The sequence below is a fragment of the Pseudorca crassidens genome, chromosome 5 (assembly GCF_039906515.1).
Source record: "Pseudorca crassidens isolate mPseCra1 chromosome 5, mPseCra1.hap1, whole genome shotgun sequence".
Taxonomy (NCBI): Eukaryota; Metazoa; Chordata; class Mammalia; order Artiodactyla; family Delphinidae; genus Pseudorca; species Pseudorca crassidens.
The window spans coordinates 111,549,930-111,573,719 of NC_090300.1; the positions used below are offsets into that span (position 1 = coordinate 111,549,930).

At 33.4% G+C, this 23,790-nt stretch overlaps 1 protein-coding gene and 1 non-coding gene across 4 annotated transcripts in view; one reads left to right on the forward strand and one right to left on the reverse strand.

The window, feature by feature from the left end:
• The window catches only part of CADM2 (cell adhesion molecule 2), a 1,069,757-nt gene that overhangs the window by 809,460 nt on the left and 236,507 nt on the right, over nucleotides 1-23,790 (reverse strand). The window lies entirely within an intron of this gene.
• On the forward strand, nucleotides 17,748-17,877 carry LOC137225630 (small nucleolar RNA SNORA11). The gene has a single exon (XR_010943942.1). It is a non-coding gene; the product is annotated as a small nucleolar RNA SNORA11 (small nucleolar RNA).

Genomic DNA, 23,790 nt, shown 5'->3' on the forward strand with positions numbered 1-23,790 from the left:
GAACATTCTCCAGGATAGATCATATTTTGGGTCACAAATCAAGCCTTGGTAAATTTAAGAAAATTGAAATCCTATCAAGTATCTTTTCTGACCACAACGCTATGAGACTAGATATCAATTACAGGAAAAAAATCTATTAAAAAAAAAAAACATATGGAGGCTAAACAACACACTACTAAATAACCAAGACATCACTGAAGAAATCAAAGAGGAAATCAAAAAATACCTAGAAACAAATGACAATGAAAACACAACAACTTAAAACCTATGGGATGAAGCAAAAGCAGTTGTAAGAGGGAAGCTTATAGCAATACAATCCTACCTTAAGAAACAGGAAACATCTCAAATAAACAACCTAACCTTGCACCTAAAGCAGTTAGAGAAAGAAGAACAAAAAAAAAAAAACCCAGGGCTTCCCTGGTGGCACAGTGGTTGAGAGTCCGCCTGCCGATGCAGGGGACACGGGTTCGTGACCCAGTCCGGGAAGATCCCACATGCCACGGAGCAGCTGGAATCAAACAAAACAAAACAAAACAAAACAAACAGACAAAAAAAAAAAAAAACCCAAAGTCAGCAGAAGGAAAGAAATCATAAAGATCAGAACAGAAATAAATGAAAAAGACAAAAAGGAAACAAGAACAAAGATCAATAAGAGTAAAAGCTGGGTCGTTGAGAAGATAAACAAACTGATAAACCATTAGCCAGACTCATCAAGAAAAAAGAGAAGACTCAAATCAATAGAATTAGAAATGAAAAAGGAGAAGTAACAACTGACACTGCAGAAATACAAAGGATCATGAGACATTACTACAAGCAACTATATACCAATAAAATGGACAGCCACGAAGAAAAGGACAAATTCTTAGAAAAGCACAACCTTCCAAGACTGAACCAGGAAGAAATAGAAAATATAAAAAGACCATACACTAGCACTGAAATTGAGACTGTGATTAAAAATCTTCCAACAAACAAGGCTTCCCTGGTGGCGCAATGCTTGAAAGTCTGCCTGCCGATGCAGGGGACACGGGTTCGTGCCCCGGTCTGGGAAGATCCCACATGCTGTGGAGCAGCTGGGCCCTTGAGCCATGGCCTCTGAGCCTGTGCGTCCAGAGCCTGTGCTCCGCAACAGGAAAGGCCACAACAGTGAGAGGCCCGCATACTGCAAAAAAAAAAAAAAAAAAAATCTTCCAACAAACAAAAGCCCAGGACCAGATGGCTTCACAGGCGAATTCCATCAAACACTTCAAGAAGAGCTAACACCTATTCTTCTCACTCTTCCAAAATATAGCAGAGGGTGGAACTCTCCCAAACTCATTGTACGAGGCCACCGTCACCCAGATACCAATACCAGACAAAGATGTCACAAAGAAAGAAAACTACAGGCCAATATCACTGATGCACATAGATGCAAAAAATCTCAGCAAAACACTAGCAAACAGAATCCAACAACACATTAAAAGGATCATACGTCATGATCAACTGGGGTTTATCCCAGTAATACAAGGATTCTTCAATATACACAAATCAATCAATGTGATACACCATATTAAGAAATTGAATGAGAAAAACCATATGACCATCTCAATAGATGCAGAAAAAGCTTTTGACAAAATTCAACACATATTTATGATAAAAAACCCTCCAGAAAGTAGGCATAGAGGGAACACCTCAACAAAATAAAGGCCATATATGACAAACCCACAGCCAACATCGTTCTCAATGTTGAAAAACTGAAAGCATTTTCACTAGGATCAGGAACAAGACAAGGTTGCCCACTCTCACCACTATTATTCAACATAGTTTTGGAAGTTTTAGCCACAGCAATCAGAGAAGAAGTAGAAATAAAAGTAATCCAAGTCACAAAAGAAGAAGAAAAACTGTCACTGTTTGCAGATGACATGATGCTATACATAGAGAATCCTAAAGATGCTACCAGAAAACTACTAGAGCTAATCAATGAATTTGGTAAAGTTGCAGGATACAAAATTAATGCACAGAAATCCCTTGCATACCTATACATTAATGATGAAAAATCTGAAACAGAAATTAAGGAAACACTCCCATTTACCACTGCAACAAAAAGAATAAAATTCCTAGGAATAAACCTACCTAAGGACACAAAAGAACTATATGCAGAAAAGTATAAGACACTGATGAAAGAAATTAAAGATGATATAAACAGATGGAGAGATACCATATTCTTCAGTTGGAAGAATCAGCATTGTGAAAATGACTATACTACCCAAAGCAATCTACAGATTCAGTGCAATCCCTATCAAACTACCAATGACATTTTTCACAGAACTAGAACAAAAAATTTCACAATTTGTATGGAAACACAAAAAACCCTGAATAGCCAAACAGTCTTGAGAAAGAAAAACGGAGCTGGAAGGAATCAGGTTCCCTGACTTCAGACTATACTAGAAAGCTACAGTAATCAAAACAGTTTGGTAATGGCACAAAAACAGAAATATAGATCAATGAAATATTTTAGAAAGCCCAGAGATAAACCGACACACCTATGGTCACCTTATTTTTGATAAAGGAGGCAAGAATATACAATGGAGAAAAGACAGCCTCTTCAATAAGTGGTGCTGGGAAAACTTAACAGCTACATGTAAAAGAATGAATTTAGAACACTCCCTAACACCATACACAAAAATAAACTCAAAATGGATTAAAGACCTAAGTATGAGGCCAGACACTATAAAATTCTTAGAGGAAAACATAGCAGACACTCTATGACATAAATCACAGCAAGGTCCTTTTTGACTCACCTTCTAGAGAAATGGAAATAAAAATAAAAAATAAACAAATGGGACCTTAAACAAAAGGGAAACTTAAAAGCTTTTGCAAAGCAATGGAAACCATAAACAAGACGAAAACCCTCAGAATGGGAGAAAATATTTGCAAATGAAGCAACTGACAAAGGATTAATCTCCAAAATTTACAAGCAACTCGTGCAGGTCAATATCAAAAAAAGAAACAGCCCAATCCAAAAATGGGCAGAAGACCTAAAGAGACATTTATTCAAAGAAGGTACACAGATTACCTACAAACCCATGAAAGGATGGTCAGCATCACTAATGATTAGACACATGCAAATCAGAACTACAATGGGGTATCATCTCACACCAGTCAGAATAGGCATCATCAAAAAATCTAGAAACAATTAATGCTGAAGAGGGTGTGGAGAAAAGGGAACCCTCTTGCACTGTTGGTGGGAATGTAAATTGATACAGCCACTATGGAGAACAGTATGGATGTTCCTTAAAAAACTAAAAATAGAACTACCATACGACCCACAATCCCACTACTGGACATATAACCTGAGAAAACCATAATTCAAAAAAAGTCATGTAGCACAATGTTCATTGCAGCTCTATTTACAATAGCCAGGACGTGGAATCAACCTAAGTGTCCATCGACAGATGAATGGATAAAGAAGATGTGGCACATATATACAATGGAATATTACTCAACCATAAAAAGAAACGAAACTCAGTTATTTGTAGTGAGGTGGATGGACCTAGGTCTGTCATACCGAGTGAAGTAAGTGAGAAAGAGAAAAATAAATACCGTATGCTAACATATATATATGGAATCCAAAAAAAAAAAAAAAAAAGGTTCTGAAGAACCTAGGGGCAGGACAGGAAAAAATACACCGACGTAGAGAATGGACTTGAGGACATGGGGAGTGGGAAGGGTAAGCTGGGGCGAAGTGAGAGAGTGGCATGGACATATATACATTACCAAATGTAAAATAGATAGATAGGGGGAAGCAGCCACATAGCACAGGGAGATCCACTTGGTGCTTTGTGACCACCTAGGGAGTGGGAGGGAGATGCAGAGGGTGGGGTTATGGGGATATATGTATATGTGTAGCTGATTCACTTTGTTATAAAGCAGAAACTAACACACCATTGTAAAGCAATTATACTCTAATAAAGATGTTTAAAAAAATAATGTTTTGTTAATACTCAGGGGGCATCATGATATATATATTTGCACTTTTATATATATATTTAGAGGACAATTCTGCAAAGTAAATTACATTTGAGGATTTTACAGTGTTCCTTACTGCCTTGCACTTTGATATATATATTTATAGGACAATTCTCCAAAGTAAATTACATTTGAGCATTTTACAGTGTTACGACTTTAGGAAGATCTTTCCTTTTTATGTCAATTTACTTGACAAAAATAAGCCTGGCAGGAAATAATCAACTTAGCCGCCTGAACAAAGTCTCTTAATATTCCAAGTGCATCTCCTTAGACAATATTTTATTAAATTACTTCATTAAAACAAATATTCTAGTCAAGCATTTGTTCACTGACATCTAAGCTGTTGAGCGGGCTAGTTGACTTTTCCCTTTGGGCCATTCCCTACATTCGAAGTACTCAGAGGAAAGACAGGTGATCCCAAGGGAAGCTACAACTTCACCTCTCTAACCTCTGGGAGCTGAACCACCACAAGTTGCTATCCTTCACTGGTCTGCGACCACACTGCTTTCTTTCCAGAATACTTCCTATACCATTTGTTTTCTTTTCCTGCCATAAAAAGTATTAAAATAATGAGAATACTTCGAGCTGAAAAATACAAAATTTGACATAAGAAGTGAAAAATAACCTACAGAAATTAGTAGTTTAATACATACTCATTAAACTGGGATTCCATCCCCTTCTAGGATGTAAATTTTGACAAACTGGTAAGTTTTTATGGAAAATTTTAAAGAGTTACAGGGTTCTTTCCTCCAGATAGTAACACAATACAGTATTTTATTTTATTGCCAATAAAAATTTATTCTACTTTTTCTAAAGAAAACCAGCCAGATCTCTTGAACTTATGATGTACCAAGACAGAATAGATTTTCATAAACACTGCTGCAGCTAATTCTCACAATAGCCCTAACAAGAGATGTTATTATCATTTCTATTTTTAAATTAAGAAAATACATAATAGCAGTAAATAGCAGGACTGATGTTAGAACCCAAAGTATTTCCAAAACAAAGAAAACAAAAACACTCAAAGCCAATTTAAAAGGAGAGTGGTAATTAATTATATAACTTTTATCACTTTCCAGACAACAACACTGATCACTAAAGATCAGGATTTTCAAGAGCCTCCAAAACTCTCTCCCATAAAGTATGTCTTTACTTCATGTTTATAAAGAGCATTGTACATGAAATCATAAAATTTGATGTCTTGATATTTTAAATCCACTTTTTTTTTTTTTTTTTTTAGCCACACCACGCAGCTTGTGGGATCTTCGTTCCCTGACCGGAGATTAAACCCAGGCCCTCTGCAGTGAAAGCACAGAGTCCTAAACACTGGACTGCCAGGGAATTCCCAGATCCAGTTTAATTTTTAACAAGCACAATTTTTTGAGAAACCAAAAAAAAAATTTTAAAGAGAGACAAAGAATTAAGGTAGTATGCAATTATTCTGACTTAGAACTTGTACTATTTATATGATATATGTAGTTATTATGTTGAAATTAATTTAATCAATCAGAATAATTTTTTAGTTGTCAGGTTATAAGATGCTTTTCAAGTATGTTAAATTTTTCCATTATATATAGAACAAAAAGTTGTCATCCCTGTCAGGTAACATAGACAACCATCCTGATACCCTTACCTATGAAATCGGGAATGTGCTCATAAGTAAATTATTGTTTCTTAGAGATCATTTTTAAACCACAAATCACTGATGGTGTATTATTTAGGTACATGTTTCTAATACATGCAGGAATATTTAAACCCAATAGATATTCATAATTATCACTAAGAGTTGATCTCATCCTTCTAAAAGCCCTGTATTCCCTTTATTCTATCTGATCTAGTAGTTAAGAGTTGTGATGCTCAGAAATTTGGCTGGTCTGATTTTGAATTCTCCTCTCTGACCTTTGGTGTTTGTGTGGCCTTGTCTAATCTTCAAAATGGCCATAGGGGCTCTCATTAAATATTGTTTAATAAATATTAGTTATTCACTCAAAAAATATGACTTAAGGGTCTACTTAAAATCTATTTATTTATAGATTCTCTATAATGATACAATAAGCAACGATACACTGTTGCTTATTCATGCAAGAAGTTCACCTTCTAAGAGAAAGGATTATTTACTGCTTCTGCTTCTATAGCCCTTCCTGCTAAGGACTCTCTGTCAGTTGAGGTCCCCAGTTATACTTACATCAACCTCATCAATGACTTTTCTCACACAGAATCCATCGATACCTTGAAATACATTAGTATGTGTGTAGAGAAAGAGCACACTTAAGTGGTAAAAACGTCTATTTTCACCTTTTGCAATTAATTCCAGAATTCCCCATGTTCTTTAAAAGTAAACTTTAGAAAAATATGAGTGAAATATTTTTAATATAATTATGATACAAAAAAATCCAGAAAAATGATAGTTTTATTTAATTACTCTTTTGACCTTGCATAGTTATATATGCCTAGAATGGACATCTAAATCTCTCTCCCAATTATAACGTAAGAAATGCTACAGAAGCGAGAAAGGTTAATAATCCCAATAATAAATATGTGTAAGAACACCTGAAGTGAGAGAGGTATTTAATTCTTTGTTGGGAGAAGCAGTAGGGAGTTCAATAGGAGTGAGTGCTACTACATATGGATGATTAGCTGGGTCAACTCTGAGCTGTACTTTTCTCTCCCACAATGCCCTGGGAATAACATCATCTATCCTAAAAAAACTGTGAGGCAGCATAACAACAGAGACCTCCCAATGCCAGTCAGGTTTCAACTGGGTGACAACAGAGTAAAAGTAGAACCTGATGTGGCTGGAGAGCAGATAACAATAGATGCAGGCCAACATACCCAGAAGAATCTACAAAGAAAATCTAACAAAAATCTACACAGACCAAATAAGAGCTATCAGCATGGTTGCCTACAGGATTAACTTTTAAAAGTCCACTATACCTTCTTACATCATTAATTACCCACCAAAAAAAATATAATAAAAAACATAATGAGGTATTATTACAGAGGCAAAAAAAGCGAAAGAGGGGGAAAAAGGAAAATATCTATTAAAAGATATCAAGAAATAAATTGAGAGATTTTACCATGGTGGAATGACACTCCAAAATAATATATAATTATAATGAAATTACAATGAAAATTTCAATACACCTTTTGAGGATGTTAATAAGATTATTATAAAATATAGATTAGCAAATTAATGTCTATAAATATTATGTAAATTATTGAAAGAAGAGCAAATTGAATCAACTATAGTACTTTTAATAGCATATCAATTTTGTGTTTTATAATTTATTATTCTAGCAATTGATAATTCTCACACAAAATTACAGCATGGACATTTATGATCAGCTTTTGGAAGACATCATTGGGTCATTTTTTGATATTCCATTCCAATAGAATTAATCAGTAGTTAGAATTTAGGATTGCACTACAAGTTTTTCATCACTTGAACAAAAACTCCAAGGCATAGAGGTCCCAGGAGACCAAATGTCACTCAAACTTCCATGATGGCCAGAAACAGCTGATCAAAAAGCTATGTAGCAAATGACTGTGGTCAAAAAATATTCCATGTTATTACAGTGGAAATGTCAAAGAGCCACCCACATGAAGGATTCTATATTTGATTTCATTTTGAAGTGGGATGTGACTATTTTTTCAGTTTAGAGATTTGGCCTCCATCTCTCTTTGTTGCAAGTTGTACAATAAGGGGAATGAGAGAAAGAGACAGAGACAAAGATTGATAGACGCCACTAATAATAATTGAAACCAGAGAATCAATGTCTGAGACAGAAAATGGCAGCATGATTGCCACACCCAGTGTTCACCACACAGAGCTCGTTAGTTCTAGCTTTGAGATGAAAGAATTTTATTCCACTGTTATGTTTTATACAGTTGTTTAACAAGAACATCTCACTCTCAATCCATGGGGTTAACAGTTTACTATTTGCTTGTGAACATGTTTGCAATGGCGTAAAACTGAAATTACTGTTCCTGAGGAAAGTTCTATATCACATAATAAAAGTTTAGATAATGTAAATCACCATCACTGGTCAGTATTTATAACATGTCCATTGTTTTTAGGCACTTTAGGATATCTACAACATATGGGAAAGATTCTATTCTTCTATAGAGCAGTTTACAACTCTCAAGTCCATAGCACAGAAATGCATATGTTTTTTACAAACATAAAGTGATTGTTTATATTTTTACAGTTTCATAGTTAACAAAATGTTTAACCTATTATTAACTAAAGTCCAGAGTTTACAATAGGGTTCACCCCTTGTGTTGTAAAAGGTCAATGGATTTTGATAAATACATAATGTCCTATAACCACCAGTATGGTATCATACAGAATAGTTTCAATGACGTATAAATTCCCCATACTCCATATATTCCTCCATCCTTCCCTCCCTCTGAACCTCTGGCAACCACTGATCTTTTTACTGTCTCTATAGTTTGGCCTTTTCCAGAATGTCATATAGTTGGATTCATATGGTATGTAGCCTTTTCAGACTAGCTTGTTTTACTAAGTAAGATGTATTAAGTTTTCCTCCATGTCTTTTTGTGGCTTGATAGCTCACATCTTCTTACCACTGAATAATATTCCACTGTATGGATGTATCACAGGTTTTTTATACATTTAATTATTGAAAGACATCTTGGTTGCTTCCAATTTTGGGCAATTATGAATAAAGCTGCTATAAACATTGGTGCATAGGTTTTAATGTAGACATAAATTTTCAAATATTTTGAGTAAACATCTAGGACTTTAATCACTGGGTTATATGGTAAATCTGTGTTTAGCCTTGTAAGAAAAGGCCAAACTGTCTTCCAAAGTAGCTACACTATTTTGCATTCCTACCACTAATTAATGAGTTTCTGTTATTTCACATCTTTGCTAGCATTTGGCATAGTCAGTGTTTTGGATTTTATCATTCTTAGGAATGTGTAATAGTGTCTCATTGTTGTTTTAATTTGCAATTTCCTAAAGTAGTATCTTTCCATATGTTTATTTGCCATCTGTGTATCTTCTTTGGTGAGATGTCTATTCAGATATTTAGTCCATTTTTGATTTGGTTTGGTTGTTTATTTTCTTGTTGAGAATTCTTTATACAGGCTTGGCCAAAAAGTTCATTCGAGGTTTTCTATAAGATGTTATTTGGCTACAAGGTCATGTCAAATACATGTTTCGCAAATATTTCCTCTCGGTCTGTGACTTGTTTTATTTTCAAATTTTTTAAATTAAAGAATTACAAAAAAGAGACTGTAATATTCTGATTATCCATGGTAAAGATCACAAAAAATTATGAGCGCAGAAGAAACTTTCTTCCGAGTATGCATATTTGCATGAGGTACACAATTTTCTACATAAAGTCCTTGCCTGGTACTTTCTAGAAATGTCTCTGAGCTGGTTGAGATCATGTTGTCCCTGTGTTTGTTTCTCTGATAGTTTTTAAAACACTTCATTTATTAGCAGCTTCACAGTATGTTGACCCATAAAAGAGCATTTCGTGCTCACATTGGACAAAATTACTAAAACAAAACAAACTTGAAACAAAACACTACAAAAAAGGAACCCAAGGAGGTGGAATTGAGAAACTGATATGCTGATATGTTCCAGAATAAAAAAAGCAAATCCTTCAATTGTTATCATCTTTTAAAAAAGAAATAATGACATCTTTATTTCTCTTATTTTTTAGAAGTCTGGGCTCAAAGAATAACAAAAGCTACCCATCTCTACCTCCTTTTGTTGACAACTGGTCAATAAAACTCTTGAAAGTAATATCCTACCTCTGTGTCCTTCATGTGAAACCCAGGAAGAGAGATATTGACTATAATATCTTAGCGGTCCTGACCTGTGTTTGACCATCCCTGAACTCATTTTCCTTCTTTTTCTTTTCTTCCTACTTGGTCTGTTTTGATCACTCCATGTTTAAATACACTCTGCATAGCTCTCTAGAATTTATAAAAGCAAGTAGTTATGGAAATCTAAAGAGGTGATACAGAAATATCATATCTGATTTCACTATAGAGTCTCTGCCTCATATGAATTAGGGATATTTCTCAAATAAGAAAAAAATGTGCATTTAATTGATGGAAAAAATTTTCCAGATTTTATGAGTCAAACTGTGTTCTGTGTTCCCCCCAAATTCACATGTTTAAGTCCTAGCCCCCATAACTCAGGATGTGACTGGATGTGGAGATAAAACTTTTAAAGAGGTAATTAAGGTAAAATTAGGTCATATGGTTGGGCCCTAATCCAATATAATTGGTGTCCTTATAAGAAAAGAAATTAGGATGGAGAAAACACACAGACCTGAGGATACAGTGAGAAAGTGGCTGTGTAATGCACAATGAGAGAAACCTCAGAAGAAACCAAACCTGCCAACACTTTGATCTTGGACTTCTAGTATAAAGAACTGTGAAAAAATAAATTTCTACTCTTTAAGCAACTGAGTTCATGATATTTTGTTATGGCAACCCTAGCAGACTAATATATCAGAATTCCTCATGTGTCTACCTATTAACAATAAGAAGGTTCAAGATGACATGAGGCTATATATCAAAAAGCAAACAAACAAGAAACACCAACTCTTCCTTGTACTTAAAATATTTTTAAGAGGATTATGCAGAATGCTTACTATCTTCCAATTTTTCCTATATGAGCAGTATATGATAGTTAATACTGCTGTTAATGAGATGTAAAAATAAAGAACAGCAGTAGAAAGGGTTTCCTGAAGCATTTGATGGAGCTGCTCCTTTCTCTCTGCACCTGCTTAGTTAAGCTTTTTAAGCATAAGTCTATTTGTTACATAACTGGATAATGACTTAATTTGAACGAGTTGACAATTTCACACCTTCTAAGCATAAGGTGAATACTAAGTAAAATCACTAATCTAATATCCTCACATAGGTCACTTTTATTACCTATAATGGAACAATGAGATAAACTTGCACTTTCAAATTCAAACACTCAATTACTTGCACTAATGGAGGGGATAAGAACCATAGATAATCTGAGACAGTGTCATTTAGGCTTAGCTTTGGAATATGTTTTGTATTCTCATTCCTTCATGTTTGATAGTCTAAGGATCCACATCCTTTCAAATAATGAAGTTACAGTATTGAAAACAAACACCAGAATCTCTGAAGCCAACCACCATACATCTGTGCCTAAGATTTCTTTATAATGTACTCCTTGATGAGGAAGCAAGAAATAAATCCTGTAGGTTTTTAGAAAAGGGAATAAATCCTGTAAGTTTTTAAAATATGCCATTTATCAGGCCAGGCCACGGCCTGGGGAGGAGGATCCCCCATTATATTTCTATTGCCTAATCTCTGCCACTGCCAGTCTGAATTGATTTCTCAGCATCACAGTTACTGATCTGAGTTAAATATGGGAAAGGTCATTATTTCTTGAGACCCTAATGTTGTTTTCATCATTTTAATAGCACAAGTTACCTTACAGATTCATTATTAATGCTGGAAAATAATGAAGTGACTGCTTTTAAAGAGATAGACTGCATGATTAGTTAAGTTACAGTGATAATAGGTAAAGGGCAACTGTACATCTCTGGTATAACAAATACAACATTCAGTTTCAGAACAGACCTTAAATTCCAACCCCACTATCTCCTCCACGGAGTGTCCATGGCAATCAAAATAAAACACATATCCTGTTTTCTCAATCCATGCTTAGAACTATGAATGGTTTCTCATTGCACTTAATAGAAAAAGCAAACTTTTCTATGGCAAATTTCTACTTGATGTGACCCCTGACTACCAGCAAACATTTGTTTTTAAACTTAACTAACATTTACTGAATACCCTAGGTTCCAGATTCCCAAAAATAAAAATATGAGTGAGACAGAAACCCTGATCCCATTATATTTTCCATACAGAATGGGGCAGATGAAAAATAAAGAAAGAATGACCATTCAAGAGAAAATATTTTAAGTGTACTAGTAGTTTTGAAGAAAAAAATTAAATTTTAAAGCTTTATGAAAGAGGTGGCCGTAATGATTGCTCTAATGAGTGATGTAGGAACTCGATATTTATATATGGAGAGGGTAATTTTGTATAATGGCACAATCTGAATAAGAGTGGTAAGACCAAAAAACTCAGTTGTCCAATTTGGCTAGAGCATAATAATAAATACTAGCATTGTATAAGCAATATACTATATTTTCATTGATGAGATCATGTAATTTTCATACTAACCAAATAAATTAGATACTACTTCCAATTTATAGATTAGTAAACAGAATGAAGTGGAAAAGATCTGAGTGACCCATTATTACAGATCTTCCAGGAAGCAGATGCTGAGAAATGACTACACATGCAAGAGATTTATGAGATTTCTCTCATAAATCTCATAACCGCCTGTGTCGGTTAAAGAGGTGGGAGCCACTAGAAGCTGGGACTGTCAGATTGTGAAACAGGCCTACCCTGAGTGAAGGAGAGAAGGAAGGAAGAAAAATCGAATGGAAGCATTTTAAAATGCAATGAAATGTCAAGGAAACTTTAACAAGGCCATCTGGTATTCTTCAAGAGAATCACCATCAGAGGAGTCATATGTCTTTCCAGAATGGACCTGTCTTATCCCTGCCATATTCAGTCATTTGTTGGGAGCATCCAATGGGAAATGGTGCTTCAACACCAACCACAGTGATGGGTTTCAGAGCACAGAACCTGGGGTCATAGGTCAATTAATTCCTGCAGACATCTGAAAGGAGTATTCTCAAGGTCACTACAGTAACAAACCCAACAAGGCACTGAACTGATATTCCAACCAAGTCTATGCAATGAACTTAACCAAAGTACAAGAAACACACACACACACAAATAGCATTATGTGTACATTTTTCTCTCATGGACTAAGTCCTTCAATAATCATTTGGCCTCTAAATATTTTATTTTACCATTAATTTAGCCATGATAAAATGTTGATTTCTTGTTAACTTCTCTTCATCTTAGATTGCATTTACTAAGATTCTATATTTTTGATTCCTGAATATTTTCAAACAGTAACAGAATTTCAGGTTTCAGAAGCCTAGATTGATATAGAGGTCAATTAGTCCAACCCACTCATGTTACAGATGAGCTAATTCAGGCCATGAGAGACTTCATGCCTTCCTCTGAATCACTAAAAGAATTAGCGACAGATGGGATTGAGTGCAGATGTCCTGACTCCTGTTCACAGTTGTTATCACCACTTACCGTTACTTTTTCCTCCCATCTCTCTTCTTTCATTGATTTACTTTCCTTATATGTAATTACTTCTATCATGATATCCTTATAAATTCATTTATCATGTCCTGCTTACTATTACATAAGAGCTAGTATCCTTAAAGATATAGCATAAATTCCATAGTAGTCTTCAATTTTCAGAGTGTTCATAACTACTAGCTCATGTAGTTTTCGTGTTTTTTTTGTTTTAGTTATTGTTTGTTTCTCTATTTGTCTAACACCTACGAGAAATTAAACTGAGTGAAAGCAATTTGATACATGACAATTAGCTTTATTTATTTTTTTCATTTTTGGGGCCAATCCAAATACTAATGAAACACGTCATCTGAATTTGGTCTCAACTGTGCTAAATGAGTAAGTGCTAAGGAGATGGAGATTAATAGCAGCAGTTGTTTGTTTTTTGTTTTCTTTCTATTTGGCTTGCTCATTTCTGTTTCAGAGACTAGTTTCAGTAAACCATGGATGTAAATAAAACTGCATGAAATTGCTACTATTCAACCACTTTGAACTTATAAGACTGGCAATTTCATGTGTTTCAGCTTAATAGATTCCTGTCTTGAACATTTGGAATATTGAAACATTTGGGAAAAGTTTATCAGAAGGAAGCATTTCAGTTATTAAATTCACAGAACATCAAAATCACATAAGTCTATAGAGGATTCCTCATCCAATTCTTTACTCCAGACATGAACTCTATAGTCTCCCATGTAACTTGTGTCATCTGCTCACAGCTAACAAGAGCAGTACATTTTAATTTCAGACAGCTATAATTTTCAGGGAATTCTATCTCATATTGAATTTCCTAAGAACTTTACCCACTGATCTTAGTTATTTCTTGTGCCTATAAACTCAGGTTAGAGTATCATCCACAGGACAATGAATTCAATATTTTGTTTTTTAAAAACCCAGATTTTTCCTAACCAACATCTTCTTCTTAAATTTGAACTTCTCAGTAACCCTGATCATTCTCCTCATGCTATAAAGCTCTCTCACATCCTGGTCATTGTCTTATGGGTGCCCCAGCTTATCAATATCTCCCTCAAAATATGGGTCCAATGACTGAACACAGTATTCCAGATATGATTTTACCTGAGGAGATTTAAATTTAATATGATTCTTACTTCCTTGGCACAGTCAATATAGCCAATAATTGTTATTATCAAATTACAAACATAAACCCTAAATGTCTAACTAGTCAGACACTGAGATGCTTCCAAGGATCTGAACTGTCTGTTTGAAATTACAGTCATAGAAAGGATTTTTTTTTTCACTTTCTGTTTAAGTGTGTTGGCGTTGACAGACTATGTCACATTTAGACAGTGCTGTAGAATGCGGAGTATATTGGTCTTTGTCTATATCCTGAGGAAACATGTCACCAAATTTCCCACCAAAAATTATTTTATATTAGAGACCACATCATGAATATCATCATCAAAATTGGAACTAATTGGCACTTTTCTCAGTTGAAACCTCAGGAACTAAAAAAGACCTAGAGATTGCCTGAGGCTCATAGGTAATATCTTAAAAAAAAAAAATTTGTTGGAATATCTATATGGATTTCTAGTGTGTTTCACTAGAGGTGTGGAAAATAAGTTTAACAACTTATTAATTAAAATTCATGACTAATTAAACCAATAAATATAAGACAATGTTTATTTCATCAGTCTATTATAATTGTTAATATTTCAATTACTGATAATACTACTTCATATGCATACCTACTTATTCTAAACTCTATGGAGCTTAAGATAAATTTAAAAGAATTAATTTGCCTCAAATTGTATACAGTTTTATTACAATAATATCATGTCTCTCCTCCATTGTAAGCCCAGCCACTAAAACATACTTAGCCAATACACTCTTTCTTTAACTGACAAGTGTATAATGTTTTTCTAGTGGAAAACAGTTTCTTTATACAGGTGAGGTTGTGAACAGTAGTTGTTTTGGTATCATGCAGGTTATAAGAATAATTTTTTAAAATCAATATCAAGGTCACTATGTAGCATATAACCAATTTTATTCACTTTTTTGACTAATGACTATAATTTTCTTTCACAGTAGCATAACAGAGAAATGAAGTTGCTTTAAAGGCAATTGTCTTAGCTCTCTTTGACATATACGTTGAAAGAGGATACCAGGGTTTTTATATAAAAATAATGCATATTTAGGCAGAGTTGATGGCTACTTTTAAAGTGACAGTTACCTTAAATTACTATTGGTATCACTGTGATATAGCAAGTGTAGTTCTGTTTTGAACTGAACAGTTTTGAAGTAAACATTTTAGGTTACGACAAGGTCAGTTTAGTTTTGGAGTCTGTCTCCAAGGGCATTACATTCAGGAGTGGATGAGTTTCTCAATCTATTAAATTTTACTAAAAATAAAATAAAAAACAAAGTAGAGAAACACAACAAAGCTCTCTGATTGGGAAAAAATGTTTCTGCCTCATGTAAATGCATGCATTGTTTACATTTGGAGTGTTATACAGTACTATTCCTTTCTTCTTTCCTGACACCTTATCATTCTTTTGATCAGCAATTCAAAACCACTAAGATGATACCTACTATGCATTCTACCTTCTTCTCTTTCAAATTGCTCTTGGAATAAATATTTAAGGTATGTATACAGTAATCTTTCATTTTACACAATTGTCTTCATAATATTCAAGTTGATCATTTCTTGTAACCTTTTAAATTTTTTTAATCTCATTTTTTGTAAGTTTCAACTAGGAGATAAGGTACACTCAGTTTCATTGATGGCTACTCAGGGTAACTAGGTTATACGCCTATGTTTTCAATAGTAATTCAAAATACTATTTTAAAATTTATTTAAATACCAGACTGATGGCCTCTGCACTGGGGATGTGGTCCTGGAAATAGGGGAGCAAGTTTCATCAGAAATGTTGAGTCATTACAGTTTGGTTCCCTGCTCATGCGTTCTAGGGATCTTTTACAACCATTTAAACAATTGACGAGCCTTGGGATAATGTGTTTTTTCTTCTCTAAATTATTTTTAGATTGGTCTAATAGTAGATTTGGCTAAGGGTGGAATATGACTCACTTCCAAGTGACCTCTCATCTACATCAAGCTAGCATACAATTTCCATTTTTACAATTATTCTTAAAAAAACATTACATTTTGCATAAGTAACACTTTATTTCATAAACCAACTATTATATTACAAATAAAATAAAATGTTATTATCAAATGACCAAAGACATGAGAAAAGCCATTTTTTGCAAAAAGCATTTTGTTTTGATAGAAACATTTTTTAAAGTTTGATTTATAGATATACAGCTGAATGCCTGATTTCTAAATATACAGCAAAGTTCTCTAAAGAGGGAAAATAAACTGGACCAAAATTTTTTAATTACGGAAATATTTATGTAAGTATAATTTCTTATCATTGATTGAAACATCTGAAAATTAAATAACACTATTTTCATTATATTTAAATATTTTTTTCAATTTCCACTTATACTTGTCATGGTACTTAAACTCTATTCCTTATTTTCCTGAAAACTGAGAATGAGACAGTCTGCTATAATTTGAAAGTGTTATACTTACAAGGACAAAGATAACATTAAATAGCCAAAAATGATTCCTTAAATGTCTATAATTTTGCTGTTTTAATTTATTTTTAAAAATTGCTATTGTTATGTTGGTATTAAGTGTTATAATATTTTCATGCAGGGAAAGACTATTTGTTTCTATTTATAAGAAAAGCCCCACAGATTAATATGTAAATATAGGTGAGCTGGCATTAATATTTTCTAAAACAATTCCACTTTCAATTGCAAATTATAATAAAATTGGTTTTAGTTCTAAATAGATTCTATTTAACTTGCTTTTTGTGCCTCTGTATTAAGACATCCTTACATGTTGAAGTGCTCACATCCTTCATCTCTTACTGTGTTTTACATGAATCTATGACATACATTTTCTAATTCTTTGCTACTTTGATTTCAATTCCAGCCCTGTATAAATGAAATTGACTATGTTTATTTTAGGGCTTTGTCAAATAAATATCAGCAAACAATTATTTTATAATTTTATGTTAATTCTATGACAAGTATAAAATAAAGATATACATAGGCAAATGAATACTCTTCCATATGAGCCATTTTGTGTAGTATTTTCTTTTTTTTTTTTTTTGTGTAGTATTTTCTAAGCACTCTGACCTTTAATGAACAATCATTCAAGATTTTATATGAATATACTTTAATTTTTCATATTTAGTTAAGAATCTAAATATATATAATTATAAGGAAGAACACACTGTCACTTAATTAAATTATATATATTCCTTCAAGGAAAAAATGAGATTAGATAATGAAAATAATAGACATATCAATGTAAATTTTGAGAACAAGTACAAAAAATTCTCTTTATAATAAACATCTCATCAATATTTTTATTAACTTCTGTTGTATTTTCCTCCCTTCTATAAGAAGAGTATTTATTTATTATAGTTGGCTACCCTATTAAAAATTATCTCAGGGTGTGCTCAGAGCAGGGAGTCTGAAGAAATGGCTCGTCTGTTTACAACACACCCAACAGGAATCTGGGTTCATTGTGACAAGGGGCACAAAGCTTGTGGCCTTCCTATGAACAAATACCCAACACATATCCCCCTGCACCTCCACATGGCTGCTGGGCAGGACTCAGTACTGGAAGGAAAGCTACAGTATTTAGTGGGGGAGTTTGCCACCTAGAGCCTGTCCAGTCCATGTGTGGGTGGGCCATGGGTGGTCTTATAGGCACAAAGGCTTTGAATCCCTCTCGTCAAGGAAAAAAGAAAAATAGATTCCAACTATATGCCATTCTGGAAAAGGCAAAACAATGGTGACAATAAAAAGATCAATGGTTGCCAGGAGTTTGAGGGGAAAGGGGAGATGAATACATAGAGTACAGAAGTTTTTATGAGCAGTGAAAATACTTTGTATGACATTATAATGATTTTATGTCATCATACTTTTGTCCAAACCCATAGAACATGCAACACTATTCACTCCATAAAGTGAACCCTAAGATGAACTAGGGACTTTGGTGATTATGATGTGTCAGTTCAGTTCAGCCTTGGTTTAAAAAAAAAGTCTTAAAAAGAATTAACACTCAGGGTAGACGTTTTTGGCAAAACTTTTGTTTCGCTTTTATATATGTATACATATTATATAAGTGTGTGTTTGTTGGATTGTGATGTAAAATGTACTTTTTAGATTAAAAAAGTTTGCAGGCTACTGTAGTTATACTGGCAAATAAAAGCACAGATTAATCTCAAAAAACTTATCTCTGCATCATACAATGATACAAATAGCTAAAATTCTATAAATTCTATTAGAATTCTAAAAATTCTATAAACACCATCTTTATAGTGGGATAAATAATTAATCGACCTGTTTTGAAGGGAAATTTGTAAAATTTCCTTTATGTGCTTTTGTTACCAAGATGTTGAATGAGGCAACAACCAGAACAATGATATAGTTACTGAACACTGGGATCGATGAGCTGATATTTGGTAACTTTTTGTCAATCTGAATTACCAGGTTTATTATATCAAAGGCTTTGACGTTCTGGGCCATCTTACCTATGATCTCTGAATTTAAAGTGATAATATAATCATTCCTCATAAATTAATCTCTATATGGGCAATATTCAAACTATGCATGAGTGCATTAAATCTCATTTAAAAAGAAAAGGCTTACATAAATCACTTTAAAATATATTAATAGTCTAAGACTCCAAAGTAATTTATAAATATATTCTTTATAATTTGGGGAAATATTTTCCCATTGAAATAATATTATAGAAATGTAGTGATGATTTCAGATATAGCTATTTAAATTCTGCTAACGTCTCTAAGATATAGAACCTAGTGTGTACACACACACACACACACACACACACACACACACACACATACATTGTATGATTTTATGAAGAGCTTGCAGAGTTCCACTTTAAGAAGTCAATTCACAGGTGGAAGATAATCTATTTCCTCTCACCACCCACTCAAGAAAAATTAGGTGGCATCATCACCAAGCTATTGTAAGTAACAAGTTCTAACCTCTCTATGAAAGACGTATCCCAAAGAGAGATGCACAAGTCTATGGTTTTCTGAAAAGCTTAAGTATCTAAATAGATGTAGGGAAAAAAAAGAAAGGAAAGATCATTTCAGTTTCAAGACGATTCATAATAAAAGCTTCCCTAGTATTTAATGGAATATAAATTGAAACACGCCCCTATAGTTCTCGAGATTTGTCTTGCATTTAATTTCCTTTTATCCCTCCAATCTCTTTAGCAGGAAAGGTAGCTCTTATGTGTCCAGTCCAATAGAGGCAGCATGAGTTCTCTTTAACTTACCGCATCATATTAACTTACTTGTTATTTTGACACTTTTAGTGGGTTTTTTTGTTGTTGTTGTTGTTGGTTTTATTTGGTTGCACTGGGTCTTAGCTGCGGCAGGCGGGCTCCTTAGTTGTGACTCGCTCTACTTTTAGGGGGATGTAGTCATTTTGATGTGTATGGATTCAGCAAAGAATCTGGCAACATGTCTGAGAAAGCCTTGTGTGTAAGATGAAGAAATATAGCTTGAAAGTGAAGAAAACTGACTCGATTGATAGGCTTAATGCAAATGTCTAAGCTGGAGGACAGTCTAATTAAGGGGCAACACCAATGTCAAACTGGGGAGAGTAGCTACAAGACCAGAAAATGCTGTTCTCTTTAACATATTAATTAGTAATTGCCTTCAATTTATTAAAGAAAAAACACTGTTCTTTATGATATTTGATAAAAATTATGCTAGAAGTGATTGGCAAAATGCCAAAAGACCAAAAGTCTGGTTTCATAAAGGTCTCAACAGACTTATATGATCATCCAAATAAATTAAAATGAAGTAACTGATGCTTCTTATGACTTAATAGCACCAAAGTATCTCCTTTCTTTGAAAACTTCTAAAATAGCATTATGGCAGTATCAGACGTTTCACTTCTGATATTTCCCTCAATTTCTATTTCTCTTCCACATTTCCATGACCTTCAGGAGTGAGAGATAGTAAAAAAAAAAAAAATGTATTAGAATCATCCCAATAACTATGATGTGTTGCTGGATATTTCATGTTCATTTTTCTTCTCTCTGTCATTTTGTGTTTTATCTTCTATAAGCTTATCAATTATATTTTTCACTCAAAATTGCTTAAGATTAGAAAGTCTCTGTCCATGATCTGCTCAAAGATTTTGGACAGTAAAGAGTTGGCACTATTCTAAATTAAGTCAAGTTAGTTCATTTTCAGACTAATGGAAAGTGAATGTAGTGTGCAACAGTATTTCAATTGAGCCACTTTTTTTGGTACAGATGCCTGAAGAAACCCAATCTTTGATTGAGCAATAGAAATAAATGCACTTGTGGTTTGAGCAATAGAAATAAATGCATTTGTGATTCTTTTTTTAAATCTTTTATTTATTTATTTTAACATTTTTATTGGAGTATAACTGCTTTACCACTTGTGATTCTTGATGCTTTATTTTCAGACTATAAGGCAAATTGGTGGGAGGAGGGTGATGGGAGTACACATCAATGCATTTAAAAAATTACTGTATATCATTAATTTTTTCCACATAAATTTGAGAAACAACCCTTATAGAGATATTTACGTACATATATAGAAAAGCCTGTGCTTTCTCGAGAATTCTAAGGGCCAATCCTATTTTTGTTGCTGAGTTTCTTTTTGTTCTTGGGAAATCAAGTTAACCATTCAGGACTTCAGTTACTTTATCTGTAAAACAGATAAAATATCTTCCTCATAGGACTTTTATTGGGAAAAGTAAATGCACACAAAACACCTAGCATATTGCTTGCCTGAATGACTTGATAAATGTTTGTTTTCTTCCCCAAATCTGAACCAATATATTTAGGAGACTATGTACTTGAGTTACCTGAAATTATAGGCATTAAATATCATTTTAAAGAAGAAATTATGCATACTACACATATATTTGACTCAGTTTGTAATATTTGGAGAAAAAAAATCAAAACATCTTTATTTTCTTTAGACCTCATCAAGAAAAAAGAGATCTGTACAGGCATAAGTTTCCTAAAACCAAAGTGCTGCATTTTTTTTCTATGTTTACAACTTTCAGAAAGCTTAATCTATTTAATATGTTCAAGGTCCAAAAGATTATTTAAAAATACATGGCATAAATATGTAACACAGGTTTGGGTTGTGTTAGGATGAATACCAGAGAGTGTTTTCTCTCTGATTGGGAACAGTATTTCTTATCTGGAGTGACATCAGGTGACACCCGTGAATGTTATTTTTAAATCATTGGATATGCTTGTTGTTCCAACTGCACCAGCACCTGGTGAAATATGCAGCTGAGGGGACTTGGCAATTTTAAAATAAGTGAATCAGAGATTATTTTTAATTTCAATTTCAAATGCTATAATCACCTGTATTTAATATTAGCCATATTTAGACAAGCTGCTTGTCTCCACTTAAACGTATCCTCTTTACTTCTGTCATTCTGCAAGCCAACGTTTTAACTGCTTTCTTTCAATATGTAGATTTATCTTCTCCCATGGCTGGGTTGTCATTAAAACTGTCACAAACTAATTATTTATGTATACCTATTTATTATTAAACCAGTAAAATCTTCACCCTCACTGACTGCTTTTCTCCCAGGTCACCTTGTAAGCAAAACTTTGCATTTTTCAATTCGCTGTTGGTTTCCCATCCATCTCTGTGTATATTAAAGCTGCTCTACTTTCCTCATGGCAAGTTTTATCTGACTAAGTCATATGCCTTCCAGTATTGCTACCCTTTTGTTATAGTCTTACCATTGTACTTTTATTAAAACATTTCTAGTAACAGCACATAAAAGGGTGTTATAACAAAATATCCCTAAATCACAAAATTAAATTTGAGTTTTGTAATATCTGTGAATTGACCTAGAGCCTGGAAAATTTAGGTCATACATAGAAGGAAAACTCAAGCATATCAATAATGTGAAAAGTGCAAGGCAAATCACTCTTTTTTAAGGTGCTAATATTTAGTGCCTTTGGATGACATTTGAGTCATCATACAGTGCTAGAGTTTAGACTTTATATAAGGCATTCTGTGTTAGGCATTGTCAGGGCAGCAAGGATGAAAAAAACAGTCTTTAGTCTTATAAGGGACTTATAGTCTATTAGAGGAACTGCATGTGTATCTAATTACAATAAAGGTTAATGATAATAAAAGAAATACGTGAAACCAAGAGGGGAGAAAAGGAGAGAGTTTTCTTATGTCCTGATTTTTTTAAGTCCTTCCAAGAACTATAGTTTATTAACTTGTCAGGGTGAGCTTATAATAACTACAATAAACCAAATGTTCATCAAATTGAATTAGACTAAAATTTGGTTGTTTTTCTTATTTTGAAGAGACTCTATAATTCATGCTCTTAACTGAACTTAAACATCTTCATTTCTTTTTCACCTACTTTAAATCATATTCCTTATTCTTTTTCAGTCCCCATTAAACCAGTAAGATACATTGATTAGCAGAAATGTTTAGGTATACATTATAATTTTGAATTTTGAATGATAATTTTGAACTTTAAGATTGATGGATGCTAAAGAATAGTAGCGAAGTTTGGAGTTTTCTTGGAAAAATGATTATCCCACACAGCTGATATAAAATAAAACAGAAAGACACAAGAAGAATTTCTAGGTATCAAACATACGCATCCAAAATGTAATGTTTTACTTGAATAAAAATATACATCTTATAAAAGGTAATGTCAGTTACCCAATATATAAAGCAGAAATCTCTCTAAAAAATGAAAATAAATATTCAGAGGAGGAAGCAAACCACCAGAGATGGCCCATTCATGTATCCGTATCCTGAGAGATTTGCAACAGACAGTTTGGATTGATATCATTGGGGATAAAAAGACTTATCCTCACAAAGGAAATAAGAGTCAACATTTATCATTCTGACAAAAGGTCATGGGTTTGCTTTAAAACATGTTTCATGCAAATATTTAAACATATGGCCTGTAACCTCTCAATTTTGAAATAACTTGTTGTTGTTTAATAGTAAAATAATTATTTGTAAGCATTGTGTGTGTGTGTGTGTGTGTGTGTGTGTATTTTTCTAAGTGTCTGATTCTGCCTAGTAAACCATTCTCTTTAGTGTCTTTTCTTTGTAGCGTCTTAAAGATTATTTTCCTAGAGGAGGTCAAGACAGTAATTGGATTCCATTTCAAATATTAAGATTGTGAAGTTAATTAAAAATACTTCTAATCCAAGGTCTTTCTTTTTCTTAGCAATTTAATATTATTTATACTCTTCAATAGTTTATTCTTCATAAGACCTAAAAAATATGAACTGTCTCTTTTACATAAAATCAAAGCAGGTATAAAATAGATGAGATTAAATTGAAAATTTATAACTGGAAAAAGGATAATGAAAAAAGCTTAGCTTTTGAAAAAACTCTTAACTAATTTATCATGACAGGCTGAAAAAAGTCACTTAAATCAGTTTATAAAATGACCTAAATTCTT